We start from the raw sequence: 15,776 nt of genomic DNA on the forward strand, positions 1-15,776 counted from the left end.
AGTTTCACGAGCTATTTAAGTATTGACAACTGGCGCTCATTTTGTAATCATGTGAAATATATAGAAGATTCCTGTGTGCTCCAACTTAGAGTAACATCGCGTATAAGCGATCCATGGCTTACCCGTGATAGTAGGAGATTCATGAACAGGAAAGCTATCTCCACCATTTAGCCCATTTTTAACCATCATCCCGTGCTCAAGTTCTCTACAGCGCCAGCGACCCGGGGCCTTTACTGTGCCAGCTCAACTACCGCAGCACAATGAGCACGTACGCCATTCGGTTCAATTATTTGCCGCCATATACTGCTTATTTGGAGACCAAACGCATTATTTATTGTACCAACCTCCTTCTCTCTGCCTCTCTGCGAAACGCCTCGATCACTGTACTTAGTTATTTCGCTCTTGCTGAGATCTGGCCCTTCCTCTCCAATGAGTATTTTAGAGTCGTGACCAACCACAATACTTTCGGCTGACTCACACTCTTGAAGACCCCACAAAAGCGAACATGGTGGATGAGCGCCTTGCCTGTAAGAGTATTTGTTCACTGTCACAGAAAGCGGCCAGTACTAAAGCGCATACATAGGCCTGAATATGATGACAAAATCACACACACACGCAGGTGCTTTCAATCTTCTAGCCAACTCGCCCGAATCGTCACGAGTAACGTACAATTTCCGGTGTTCCCACCACAATGGGGACTGCTTTTCTCGCAAACTTGAGGAGACGCCTGATTTGAGTCGCCAAACGATAGCCTAGAATATTCCAGCCACGACACCATCGGCTCGACAACGTGGTACTCAGGAGATGCCATGACGCCAGTTCGTCTGGCCGCACCAGCTTCCCAGAACCTACCTCTCTGCGTCACAAGCCCACATTTTTTTACAACCGCTAGCTGGCATCAGAAATCCCAGTTTTCACCGGGTTCGGCTGCCTTCCCGTAGTTCTCTGGTGTCCCGCTCACGACGCCAGACTGTAGAAACTCATCGCATCGTAAAATCGCCCTCACCGATTACCGCGTAAGGAGGCCAACGTGAGTGACCTATGCAGATGAATGGTTGAAGCCTGTGGGAATCCCGGCTTCCCGCCGTTGCCTTTGCGCGGCTGTTGCCGGCATCCCGCGTTGCTCTCCTCTTTCCCTTTCTCCCGCCTCAGGCGACGGAGAGCAACACCCTCTACACTAGCTAAGGCCTCTCCATATCCTCATCTCTTTTGTGGCCACTTCATCACACTACGACGGACTAGCTCTCGGCGCTTTCGAGGAGCGCCCGTCATGCCCCTACTTTCTCCAACCGCTCTCCGTGGGTGCGTTCCAATACTCCCAAGTAGACGGCTACTTAGACGACTAGCCGGACAGCCGCCATCTTGGGACGCGTTCCATTTCTCACGAAGCAGGCTAATAAGACTGCTTCGCCGAAGTCCAGATCGATGCAGGCTAACTTGCTGTCTAAAGATGGCGGAGCTTATGTACGCGGATGAGCGAGTCGTGCCCTTGCGGGCGTCGGACTGTACACGGAGTATAGGAAAGGAAAAATGTGAGTCATTCCATTATGTTATTTGGTACGCAAACTAGTGGCTAATTAATCTTCGTGGACGTGCGATTCCTAGCAGTGAATCACGCAGGAGAAAATCGTGCAGTTGAGAGCTTTGCTACAGCAGCGGCCGCTGTAGGTCTGTTTACGCGGTCTGTTTACGTGATCCGGCACCTGACGATGCTAGATCTTAATTAGCACCTTGATTTTAGAGATTAATACTCGTCGCTGTCGTTGGGTTCCTCGACGGGCGTTAAGACGGCTGACGTGACGGTTAACAAATGTGTTCTTTTGTTGCTGTATTAGTTGCATCAAGTCTTTCGCGTACACTCTTTTTTTATCTCTACACTCTCAGAACAAACACACCGGCATGTTGCGAATTGATTTTAGTCTTTGCAGGATTAATGCTCGCTGCTGCCTTTAGGCTTCTCGCCGTATCCGAGTACCACGTACGGCAGACAGCAGGTTTAATGGCACGCATGTGTTTTCCTGTTGTAGTATATATTAGCCGTATCGCATTTCGCGCATATTGATTACAGTCTTTCGTATTCTTTCTTATGTTTACAGGACCATCTGGACGAGCACGTTCGAGGAGTATGTACAGTTTAGCATCAATAATAAAAGAATAATCGCATATCTCTTTAGCGTCGTCTTCGGAGAACGGCCCTGTCTGCTACAATTAGACTGACCGATAGGCACATCCACCAGTCCGGTTTACGCCAAAGTCATTGCAGAAAAAATGTGCAAACTTGTTGAACACACGTTTTTAATGATCGTTATTGCTCAGTTTGAGAAAAATTGTAGTACAACTGTTCATAAGCTTTGGTTACATTATTGTGCCGCGAGGCGGCGTGAGCAGTAGACAAGTTCCAATACATGGACATGTAGACGGCTTCCTAGACGTCACACTAGACGTCTTGTTAGACGTCTAGAGTATTGGAACGCAGCCCGTGTTCTTGGTGCAGCAACGTTTTCGCGGAGCAGTACAAGCCGGAGTATCGAATTTAAGAAAACTTTTTGATGCTTTTATTACTGCTTTGCTGCAAAAATAAAAACATTATTTTGTAAAAATTTATACTTTTTGTTGAACCGCTTATTTTGGAAGGTAATATTGTTTTTTGTACGTGGTTTTGTTATACTTTTTCGTTTTCATACAGAGTGCTCGACAGGAAAATGCGTTGGCACTGCGGTAAACATCAGTGGTTCCTTCATTTCGTGTATGTAGTTAGTTGCACGTGTTCGCATTTTTGCGTTTCTTTTTTGTTCGTGCAGCGTGTGTCACGAATTATTATTGCACGTGTTCGCATTTCTGCGTTTCTTTTTTGTTCGTGCAGCGTGTGTCACGAAACTCAACACTGTTTCAGAGTTAGTACCGGTACGGTAACGACGAGGAAGTACGTCGGTGCTGGGAGGTGTGTGTCCAGTGTGCAGGCTGTGATAATGCCTGGGCATTGCTGCGTACCGCGGTGCCGCGGGAACTATGATGGTGGTGAGTGTGTGCGAGTCTTCACCTTCCCTTCAAACCAAGCAAAAAGAGCTCAATGAATTAGAGCTATCCACGGAGCGGACTTCACTCCAGGAAAGCGGTCGGTGGTAAGGAAACATTCCTTTAACTGTCGTTGTTACTCCTCCCTCAGTTGCATTGAAAACGCTGCGGACAGCATGTTGCGAGATAATTCCGTAGTTTGCCTCTTTTGAACGGGGTAAATCGGTAAAGTTGCTGACATTCAGTTCACATGACATTAATAGAAATTTCTCTCGTACAGTCATGTACCTGTCTGATTTTTTAACTTCAGGTTCTAGAGATTTTACTGTCTTTTTTTTCGTATCCCAGGTCTGCGAGCGTCACTTTAAACCGTCCGACATGGTAAATATAACAAGCTACACGGATACAAAGACCGGAAAAGTAATTGAAGTGGCGCTGAAGCTCGTACGGCTACGACCTGATGCTGTTCCAAGCATACTTCCAGACTGCCCGGCATATCTTTCTGCCCCAAATGCAAGCACGCCTCGAGAGGCCCGAGATGAAAAGAGGGCGCGCCGAGAGGCAGCTGCGTTACAAGATGCCATCAACTTGTCTATTGAAGCACACCAGGCGGAAGAGGACAGAAACAAAATTGACAACTTGCAGGCGGTGTTGGAATGCATACCATGTATCAAGGTTTCCAAATTCTGGACGGTGGTTTCCCAGCATGACTTTATACTCCTCAATCTGAGTGTCGATGGTGCCCCAGCAGTCAAAAAGTCAGTTAAAGTCACCAAGGACCTCTCACTATAGCTGTATTTTCATGATGTCGAGGTCACCAAACTTGATGGCGTGGAGATCATTCTAAAAACTGTGAATGATATTCGGTGCTTGACAGGTCTGTTGGATGCCTTTGAGAGCTCTGATAAGGCTCCTGCCTTCCGCAAACCTGAAGACAAGGCAGGTGGCATATTGAAGCTCGTGCTATCTCTTCTTGAAGACGCAACAAATCAAGAAATGCAAGACGAAGATCGACAAGATGCTTTGACATTTTTAAAGGAAGAAGTCTTTCTCCTCTTAATCAAGTCACCCCGCGACTCTTCAGAGATGTTGGTATTTTCTAGCCTTCTATTTACCATCTCTCCTCATGCTTATAGGTACTTGCGTAACTACGGAGGTCTCACATTGCCGCATGAGTCCACGATCAAGCGTGTATGCAATGCATATGTTATAAATCCAGCAGCTGAGCAGCAGGATGCTTCTTTCCTGCTTTATGCCAAGAAGATCGCGAGAGCAATGAAGGACCATGAGAAATCAGTGGTTCTCATGATGGATGAGATCCATCTACAGGCGTATTTTGATTATAAGGGTGCCACGATTGTCAGCACTGCCAGCAATACTTCAAAGGCAGCAAAGACAGCTCATGTCTTTATGATTCAAAGCCTCCTGTCATCACAAAAAAGTGTTGTTCACATTTTGCCAGTTGAACAAATCAATGCTCAACAGCTGAACGCTGTGCTCCGCAGCATCATAAATGAGCTTGAAAAGGTTGAGCTTCGCATCATTGCAGTCATCACAGACAACAACTCTATCAACCGCAAAAACAATGTCTCTCTTTGGATTGTCATCAAAAGTCAGCAGCTCCTAACCTCACACATCAGATCCCACTCGTCCTCTTTTTTTCGTTATTGACCCTGTTCACTTGTTGAAATGTATTCGGAACAATTGGATCAGCCAAAAAAACCCATGGAACATGCGTGTTTTTTCCTTCACTTATGAATTTGAACTCCACCCCAAAAATTATCACTGCTTAGTTCAAGACCCTCCGTGATCTTCACCTAAAAGAAGAAGACCACCTATATGCATTTCGAAATCAGTCATACTGGTGCATTCCCTTCAGTCGTACAGAATACGGACGTTCTATGCTACGCTTTTCAGTTCCACATGTATTAAATAAGTTGCTGAGTAGAGGCATATCTGTGGAAAAAAGTAGGCCGCGTGACATTCTTTTCGCTTTCAAGCGGTGACTTTCAGTCCTGTTGATAAATGTGCTAACATTTGCAAGCATTTTTTTTTCAATTATGGGTACTTGATTGTAATTTTATCAATCAGTTTGTCATATTATAAAAAGCGTACGTGTTTTGGGCGTATGTGTTCTTTTCTTTGTCTTTTAACAATATATGCTCGCAGTGCCTCTTAATTTTTCTTCTACCCTGTCATTGTTAACCACGCTCTGTTGTCTTCGTTGTATTTTGCCTTGTAGAGGGTGGCCCGGACTCCTTCAAGTGATTTTTTTCTCACTTTTCCGTCCGGGCCTGCCTACATCGTCCTGGTGTAAATAAAGACGAACTTGAACTTATCAAGGCTGCTCCAACACTGTCAGTAAAGGCCCTCAATCCATCTAATATGGAAAGGAAAAATTTGAAGCTTGCACTGAAAGTGTTCAACCTATCAACCATAGCTGCTCTAGAAACATGCGGTCAACGCTATGCACTGCAGCATGCAGCTGGAACAGCGGAATTTTAAAGGTTGTCGAAACCTGGTGGAGGATTGTTAATGTGAATTCGCCCAGCAATGAACGCCGGCTTCGTGATGACCTGCAGACTCCCACTGCAGAAAAGCTGTGTCCACAAGTTGAATTCCTTCAAACCATCATGCAGTGGCTTGACCTATGGGAGAGTTTGAAGTTTGACAATGAAATTCTCACTCGGGAGACCCACAGTGCCTTGCGTCTTACTACGGGAGCCTTGGTCAAGATAATAAACTATTGCCTTGAAGACCTTGGATTTGACTACATACTTCTGGGGAAGTTCCAGACAGACTGCTTGGAGGAAAGATTTGGCAAGTATAGGCAGTTTTCCGGGTCGCAGTACCAGAAGTGTTCGAATCCAAACGAAAGCTTCTCCTACAAAGAGCCCTGGCGCTTCCAGACATGTATTCAGGGGCACCTGCTGTCAGCATTGATCAGGCGATTCTACAGAAGTTCAACATTGAAGTAAATCACAAGGACTTGGAAATGAAGGCACAAAAACTGTCAGCTATAACGTACGTGGCCGGATACTGCGCCCATGCAGCACTTAAGAAACTTGCATGCACTGCTTGCAGAGCAAATTTGGTAGAAGATGAAGACATCATAATTGAGAATGCTGAAATTATAGCAAACATAAATCGAGGAGGGCTCAAGTTCTCCCAACCTCCAGTTGTTAATGCTGTAATGACTGCTGAAATCGTCGTGGACAAGCTGCGAAGTGAAAAGTATGCTGTGCATTTCCATTCTCTAGCGAACCAAAGGCAAGTCCTTTTCACACTGTCTACCAACCTGATAGAAGACGGTGACAGTTTCGACTAATGTGAAAGCGGTCATAGTCCTCACTTGGTCATGCATTACATTTTTAGCGCTGCAACAAACATTCTGCTGAAAAACTATTGTAAAAATAGGAACAACAGTCTTGTGCAAGCAAACGTTGCTCAAAAACGGAAGCTTAACACTTTGAAATCTTGACTGTTCTGACTCCTTGTGTTGCACACCTCTGAAAGTTTCCTGAATGCTTGTACTCTCTAATAAACATATCTGTGAAAGACATGAGAGCGCAAAATGGCAACACGGACGAGTAAGGGAATAGGACGAGCGCTGCACTTTCAAAGGGATTTATTCAAGGAAGAGCGTTTATATAGCCTCTGCCATTATCCATGCTTTTAATCGCAGTTGACGATGTTTGTCAACTGCGATTAAGAACATGGATAAGGGCAGATGCTATAAAAACGCTCTTCTTTGAATAAATCCTGTTGAAAGTGTAGCGCTCGTCCTATGTTTGTCAATTGCGATTAATAGCATGGAAAAGGCCGGAGGCTATATAAACGCTCTTCCTTGAATAAATCCTGTTGAAAGTGCAGCGCTCGTCCTATTCACTTACTCGTCCGTGTTGACATTTTGCGCTCTCATGTCCCTCACGAATATGCACCAACAAGCCCAGCTGCAAGAACTTCTTAATAAACATATCCTTTTTATGTAACACAGCTTGCTTCAATTTTATCAAATCGAAAGGCATCTGCTCAGTCGCTCAGTTCAGATGCCATGCATGGAGCTGTAAGCTGTTCTGAGAGCCGTACCTTATGGCAATGTTTTTTTGCGTGTGTTTGTGGAAGGAGGGTGAGCGTTTTTTTTGGAAGAAAAAGGTTACAAATAGTAGTCAGATTCCTGGCAAACAGTCGGCGCTAGGTGATATACCACACGGTGCAATTTTTGCCTGAAAATAATTTCCAAGTCCGCGTCATGCAACGACCTTTTAACAAAAATAAAGATATACGTGAACACACAGCGGAATATCAAAGCCCCGCAGAAAAAAAAAATGTGCGGACTTTCAGGCAATATTAGGCGATAGTAAAATATACTTGAATAGTCAACATATATTCATAATCCGCAAACCGCTAACTTTCAGTTTTTAAACCTATTCACCGCGGACTGTGTACCGGAAATGACATCATACATATATGCCAACATTAAATCATGGGGCGAAAATCTTCAAAGGACGATTTCACATAGCGCTGCAGTTAAACAAGAACGAACGAGCGCGCAACACCGTCCCTTCATGAAGAACACGAACTCCGGCGCCCGTCGTAGTGTGATGACGTCACGGAGGAGCAGAGAGGCCTTGCCTAGTCTAGAGGGTGTTGCGTAGAGGCGGCTGGGTGACCAATCACTGTCATTCGGCCGCAGAAAGATGCTTTTGCCGAAGAACCGTTGTCTCATTACAATACACGCCAATAACTATTAAAGGGCCGGCGGCTCTCGTGCAGGGCTATCCACTTGATTCTAGCTGTTCGGTCGAGCCTCTGCGTTTAAGCTCATATATTCCCTCTTTCCAAGCACGTATTCAAATGGCTGCAGTTTCACTATAATCAGGTTTTCGTGTGACGTTTTACTGACGCATTCCTCCTATTTCCAGGACGGACCCCACAATGAAAAAGGGCATGAAAATACGGTGGTGCTGGAAAAAAAGGTTTAGGCACGGAGCCAGAGTCCCGGCAGCCTCGGCCTTGTGACGCCACAGTGACCAAGCGCAGAAACCAATTTTTCGTTGAGACAATGCAAATGTCTCGCTGCAGCGTTTAAAAGCGTGGTTTGGTACAAGCACGTTTAGCCTGCAATGCCTTTTCAGCAACCCAAAGTGACAGCCTTTGAAGGGCCAAGAAAGAAACAGCGCAGCCCCAAGAAACTTGCTCGAAATAGAAAGCACGAGTGAAGACAGTCCTACAGAGATATTACCGTGGAACCTCGACGCAACTGAGCTGAAGGGGCTCCTGATTTTTTCTTGATAATTGTGTCTTCGTAATAGAGATGCCTAACCTTGATTGCAACTGCTGCATGCCAACGGGATTACCTGCCACTGTGTATAACCTGGACAACATAGCCAACGTTTCAGTTGCCACCGATGTGCGCTGCCGGGCATTTAAAGAGCGCATCGCGACCCGACCACGGTCCAAATATACGTACACCATCCGAATATGTTCGACATGCTAACGCGCGTCTTAGGCTTCCGCAGCCCGCGTAGACTTTACATCCTTCAATGCAGGTCTTGGTGGCAGGATGTCGTAGAAGAGGGGCTGACCGGGTTAAAATGTTTAGTGCCGTTTTCTAGGTGCTGGAGACGATACGGACGCTGTAAAAAAGGGCGTGCAGAAGACATTTGTGGCGAGATCCCATTTGGGTTGGCTTCACCGCGGAGCTCACAAGCACGAGGGCCACAAAACTTGGAGACTTGTGGAGAATGCGTTGTGGGATGCACTGGTATCCCTCCTAGTCCCCCGCGCCGGAGTCAGGAGACCACGTGCGCACGACACCAGGAATGTGGGGAGAAGGCACTCCTGCTACTCTGCTCGTTCCCAACATTGACGTGACGTCACGACAGCGCACTGGCGACTTAGGAAAGGGCTGCGAGATTAGAGGAAAAGGCGGGTATCTCCGTAGGAACCATTTTGACCATTATTCATGTAAAGCTGGACATTTAAAAAGGCAGCGCGACATGAGTCGCAACATTGCTGAGCCTTTTTGAAAAGTACATTCACCGCCAGTGCACCAAGGCAATTTGAAGCTCGTCACAGATGATCCATAATATTTGTAAGGCGCAAGCCTTACATGGCTCATAAACAACGGAGCCCTGCGTTTGTCCTGGAAAAGTGGTTGGCAGGCCCCCGTGACCTTGTGACGACATCAGCAAAGTAAAATAAAATTCCTTCCGAATCTCCGGGGAGTTAAACCAAGGACCTTCAGATTGCGAAGCGAGCACGCAACCAATCGGCCATCGGCCAATCTGCCGTTCAGCGAATAAAGCTGAACGTAGCACGTTCGTTGACTTACGACGGCATACTAATGAGTAGGTGTGTCTTTATAAAGGGAAGGGAAAATTTAAATTAAACATTAATGCGTTTGCCTTCAAAGCACACAAGTAGTATAAAGTGCACTGCGTCATTTTTCAACGTTTGGTGACAGTGGACGAGACTGATGTGCCACGAAGACCTTGAGTCTAAAATGGAGTCCGTGCAGTGCAAGCACGAGGCTTCCTCCACTCCTAAAACGCCTAGGGTTGAACAGTCTGCTGGATAAGTCATGACAACCTTTTGGGGCGATACTGAATTTATGCCTTTAGAATCCATACCACAGACGACTACTGCAACTTGAAGGGCCTGTACGGTCGCTGCCTTGGGAGAGGCCATCATAGAGATGAGGCGATGAAAGCTCTGAGCGGGCGAGCTGCTTCTTAATGACGACGCGCCACTGTAAAAGCAAAAGCTCGCTGCCATGGAGCAATGGGGATTAGAGCAGCTAAATCACCGACCCTGCAGTCAAGCTCTTTTATTATTTGCTTTCTGGCACCACTGGCGGGGCCAACTATGTACAAGCGATGAAGATGTCAAGCAGACAATGACGGCGGTGTTTTTTTTTTCAGTGGGAGAAATTTACTGCAGCAAAAGAGTGCGAAGTGCACAGAATTGTCGGGGACTAAATTGAAAATAAATAATGCTTGTTTTTTATAAGTTGTTTCATCCTTGCTCCGGTGAATAAAATACTGAACGCCCTCTTCTGTCACGAACAAGGGACTACAGCGCAGCGCCGGCAATCCTCTTGCTGCCCTTGCCGAGAGGCCAAATGACTCCCTCCGTCAGGCTGACACGACGAGCTGCGCAGCAGCAAACCGTGAAAAAAAATTGCCAAATCGTTTGTTCTGTAAGCTTACTGCAAGTTATGGAGCGTTCTTGGAATAAACAGTTAGCAGCAGCATAATGAAGGAATTAATTTGTCAATAACATTTACCCTGGTATTCCAAACGTCCTTAGATGTTTGCGCTAATGACCGTCATGAAACGACGAAGTGTAAGATGTTTGTTTATATAACTAGAAAATTCTGTGTAACACCTGCCGTTTAGTGGTTAATGTATCTCTTTGCGAATTTTTCTTCCCTTACTTAATTATGTGTGTTTGGCCGCTTTTTTCAAGTGAAACGAAACAAGGCGTTGGTTCACAGTGCTTTTTTGTAGGCTTGTGTGGAAGGAACTATCCGGACGCCCAAAAGCCTTCCATTATGGATTGACACACCGTGCATGTTTAAGTATGGTACTTTACTTTAACCATTCAGTAAAACTTCTTTTGTCACTTAGTTCGCACTCGACTCATTTCAAATACTGCTCGATCCTGCGAAATGTCCTCAAGATTGTGTGTACCAGTTAAAAGCGCGATCAAGAGATTTCGCTATAATTGCAGTACACCACCCGACAAACACGCAAAATCGGCACATGCGCGTTGTCATTTTCTCTAAGAGGTGGCTTGCACGCTCATGGTGTCATTTACATCATCCCGTCTTGACAGCTGACGCCTTGCCTGTCACATCGTGCTCCAGACGTAAGCTGCTCAAGCGTAGGACGTGGGTCCACAAAGCAGAAATCGTGAGTAGCTAGTCATCTGACAGTATGAGTAACACGGCCATGTTGAATTAAATGCAGGTGGATGAAACTGCAGGTAAGCTCTCACGTCTCGTGCTCTGTGGCCTGTTTGTTTTTGTTTTTCTTTTTTTTCACCTGGGGGCAAGGAGTAAGGGGAGGGCGTTCGCCATTGATATCCGCGTGATAAAATCGAAAAAACAAAAAAAATGAAAAGACACATCAGGTGGCATTCAGAGTCGAGAAGGCAAGTGGAGAACCAATTCCTCCTCTGCAGCTAATGAAAGCATGCTCTAAACCTCCGCGAGTGCTGCGAAGTTGGCGGATAAGGAGCATAACTCAGCTGGTTTCATGCAGGCGGCGTGGCTCCAAAGGCAATGACAGTCCTTGCTTACCTCGCTGCTCCTGCTCTCCTTCCTTGGCGAGCGCGGTCGGCTAGTGAGCCATGAGAGTTGCTGCTGGTAGATTCCTCCTTCTCGGGTGTCTTGTGGCCACCTCTCACATGGTCAGTAACTCCGATCGTTGCTGTATGGCATCCGCAGGCGCAATGAACGGGTGCATAACGCACAACGACTCGTGTCTAACGCGGTTTCATAGCTTTGCATTTATGATCGCGAACAGTGCGTAAAAGCAGCCTCTGCAAACATATCGGTATTTTGCAGAAGCTCTTTTCGCGATTCGTAACTACATTGCACCTGTCACTAACGCACTAGCCACAGTCTGTGACCTTAGATTAGAACAGTGAAGTTAGTAAGTAGCATTGTCGGGAGGGATTTGATATCGAATGACGGATTGACCATTCGCAGTGATGCACAAGGATAAATCAAGAAAATATTGTGACACAATACGGCCCAGGAGATTCCTAATGAAAGGGCAACTGCACCACTCTTTGAGTATTGCGCGATATTCAAATGATTCAAATCTACACAAGCTGTAGGTAAGGCATGCCGAGTGTTTTTGCCCTAGCAATTAAAAATAGTGACGTAAACGACAATTAAAGTTCAGGCTATTTTTCACAGCACCGGTGGAGTGCCGAGAAGTTCGATGTCACTTCACGGACGGTAAAATTTCAAATTCACACTGCCGTCAAACAAACCCTGCCGTGCGTCATTTCATGAGTGCTGCCAAACAATGCTTGGTGGGCTTTATCTTCCATGCCGTTGGTTTTCCTCCCTCAACACAAGCGTTTATATTGCTGTAAATGCACCTGTACCGTTGATGACGTCATCGTACACACTCCACTTGGCGCTTTGCTCTGCGTAGAAGCTTGAAGGCCGTCGCGATTTTAATCGGCGATTACGTCACCATTTCAAGTGCTGGCCCTAAAAGACTTCGCATACTTTACTTGCAAGTCTCACACATTAGAGGCTCTTAAATTCGTCGAATTTTAGAACCTCAGCAATAGCCCTCCGGAATTTTCTCGGACATTTTGAATTTACAGTAACATCACAGTCCTTAGAGTATCAACTCTTTATCGTAACAAACCGCTTTTCAAAGCAATGACCTAGTATAACTTAGAGCTGCAAAAACAGAAAACCTAGACTCAGTCCGCGGCAAGGTACGGATCGTGTGATGCAGCGATGCCATCACAAACATCACTAGAGTAACACTCTGTACACGCGTTGAATGACTGTTAGTAGTGACTGCAAACGATGAGTCCTTTCATAAAATTCCTGAGACGACCTAGTACAAGCCTCAAAATTTTGTTAGTGAAGTAGGAAGTGATCATTAAAGTGCAGGGAATATTTGTAACATCGAAAATGCTGCGTTGCCAGTAAATACCATCAGAACTCAGGCTACGAAAACGGCAAGCTTTGGCATAGATTTGCGCCGGAATAAAATGACGCATGGCTTGAAAACTTGGTAGTAGTTGTCGTTTTGTTAGTGTGTAGCGCGTTATTCACACCAAATGTACAACCAACTAGCCCACATTGCTGCCTTGCTACGAAATATATTTCATAAAATATGATAACCTTGAAAAACTTCCAGAGCTGCAGGGTAAGAGAGGGACGCTAGCATTCCCCGAAGAAACAGCGTAACTGACATGTAAAGAAGTTTCCCAGCGTGTCCAGAGGAAGTCTTTATTTCTGATGTGCCGCTGTCTGTGCCGCAGTCTTGCCCACTTCTGTTCTTCGAGCTAGGCAGCATGCAACGTCTCTCTGGCTGCTTTCTCCGCTTGAGCAGCCTTTGTCAACAGCCGCTTTTTTAAAATTAAACAGCGTGCTCAAAATACATCGCCGCTTTTGATGCTTTATGTGCCGCCACGTTTTGCCGCTCCTGCTTCATGTAATGGGCAGTGCGCTAAGCGTTCTTCGCTACTTTCGAAATCTGACGTACCATATAGCACTCGCCCGCTCTTCATCAGCCTTAGTGATGAGTTCGGCTGCTTTGGCCCTCCTTTCATCTCCGTGTGCGGCTGCATAAAGCTCACATTTTTGAAGCAGTCGGGTGTTTCTATCTGTTTAGACAGCCGGCTCCACTGCATAGCCACGGCAGCGTAACTAACTCCAAGTCTTTGAACGGACGACAGATTAGGAAGACGCCATTTACAAGATATGCTTCAGAGGCCACCATACAGAACCCACCTCCTGAGAGGCTGTGGCGTTGACCTTGTGGTCTATGGCATCGGGAAACGAAAATTCTTCCTTGCCTCTGCTTCGAATCCCGCTTGAACTGAAGCTGTCTTCTTGCTCTCTACCATTCTGGCCAAAAAGTCCGGAATTTTTTGCAGCCAAGATCGGCTCTACGGAAGCACGGGTAATATTCGCCTGAATTTGCGGAAATAGCAGCTAACATAATCTCATGCTTAAAACTCTCCACTTGAAGTAGACATAAACGTAATTGAGACAGCCACGAACAAACTTTTACAGCAAGAGCTGTATTTGCGACTTCCCCCGGTGCCGACGCGTACATTCGCTCACATCGATCACGTGACCATCCCCCGCACCTGCCTTAGGCTACCTTCGTCGTTTTCATGTAAGGTGGGCGCTCACCCGTCATCACGCGACTATCACCTGCACGCATCGAGACCCTCACGCTTCCGCAAACTCTGTCGTCATCAGGTTGGACGCGCGCTCGTAAGAAGCCGCCAAAATCTTCCAAGTGGCTCTCGGACGCTGCACGTAGCCGGGAGCCAGCAAACGTGCTGCGAGTTCAGCACTGGGAAAATGCGGTAGATGCTGGCTGAAAAGATCCTCAAATCCTCAAGTCTGTGTTTACTGTTGCGACGCGGGTAGCATGGCTGGACCGGTGATGGGACGAGGATGATCGGAGACAGGGTAACGAGGACTGCAGCGAAAATTTTATACAAATATTTACTCTATGTACACGTGCAGCAACTGAGAGTGCTTCTCAGTGAAAGAGGAAGCTACTTGATGTGAGGGACACCTCTCCAGGAGCGGAAGCTCCTCGGCCGTACTGTGCGCCGAGTTTTATAAGGTCTTTCTTCCCTGGAATCCCTAGATGGAGGTCCAATTTCCTGAGGAAGGCGTACCCAAGTTCACTGCGGCAGATCACGCAATTATCTTCCCAGGGAACACGCCCACGTCACGTGTTGAGCTTGAGAGGAGGGTGCCCTCCACGTCGGGCAGACACAGGAGTCTCCACGAGTGGCGTCACCACGGTTTGCAGGTGGTCGCAGGTGTTTCTTATCAATGCACGGGCCCGGCTGTCAGCTTCCCTTTCGGAGACGAATGCCGATGTCAAAACATGATGACTGGACCCCGCTGACCCCTGGTTCTTCTCGACACGGTCAATTATGCTGACAGAGCTGCGTCGGCGGCTTTCAGAGAAGGCCAGCTGGCGCCGTTGTCGAGGATGAGTCAGGCATTGACCCCGTAGCGCTTCCCGGTACTCATTGGCAGCCGGTGGGGGACCGATGTCCGATCGAGGGAACCCTTTTCTTTCTTCTCCCCGACAAAGGGCATCCGGTATGCGGCCGTCGCGAGGTTGTCGGCTTTGTTGACAATTCTCGGTCGTCCTTTGCTCTGGCCCTCGCGGCCAGAAGCACGATCATAACACCACACATTCACATTCAAAAGAAAATAATTAACAATCTTTGCGCCATGCTGTGTAGCTCGAGGGACGAGCGTCCCCGCACTGCCGAAGCCACAGAGAGTGTGCGCCTGCGTAGGCGTAGGTGTCAATCGGGAAAGGCGCGGCAGCAGTCTTCAAGCGCAAAAAATTTGGGGAAACACTTCTAGCTTGTGCGACTGCCCCATGGAAAATTACTGCGGGAATGCTAAGTTCTGAAGTCCACTCTAGGACAAAGGCGTCTCAATTCCACCTCCAACACGCGTTTGGCTAGTGATAGCCTTAGTTCTTTATGCACCATGAAACACAACACAACAAAAACATCACCTCCAACTACATCTGTCTTGGGTCAGGTGTGGTCACCTTACCCTAGCAAGTTTTCTTAGCTCATTATTTCACCTTTCTTAAGGTTCATTCGACATAAAAAATAATCTTCAAAGAATAAAACTGTTCATGTCAATCCTTCTCGGGAAATAGGTGTAGAAATCTTGATTCCGAAGTCTTTTGTAAAACGTTGTTCAATTTATTTTCCAAAATTTCGCTTTGTCATGGGAGAAGGAGATCATGCAAAGGAGGTGCTCGTAGTAGTCCTGCTTGTGTGGCCTGCGGGGCTAGTAGTCGGGATCGCAGTAGGTAATTGGGGCTCACCGTTCTACAAAAGATATAACGATGCGTAAACGGCACTGTCATGACTAGAGGAGTTGTATGCGAAAGTCACGTATGCAAAATACACCTATGGATGTCACGATGACATCCCAGTCACGGTAGTCCAGTGAAATGGTTTATTGAGAGCATATCGGTGCGAGTGCGGTTGAA

General features: G+C 46.7%; 1 pseudogene; it reads left to right on the top strand.

The window, feature by feature from the left end:
- The first annotated feature begins 2,892 nt into the window (after positions 1–2,892).
- On the top strand, positions 2,893–6,496 carry LOC144115627 (uncharacterized; annotated as a pseudogene).
- The last annotated feature ends 9,280 nt before the right edge of the window (positions 6,497–15,776 follow it).

The sequence above is a fragment of the Amblyomma americanum genome, chromosome 1 (genome assembly GCF_052857255.1).
Source record: "Amblyomma americanum isolate KBUSLIRL-KWMA chromosome 1, ASM5285725v1, whole genome shotgun sequence".
NCBI classification, from domain to species: Eukaryota; Metazoa; Arthropoda; class Arachnida; order Ixodida; family Ixodidae; genus Amblyomma; species Amblyomma americanum.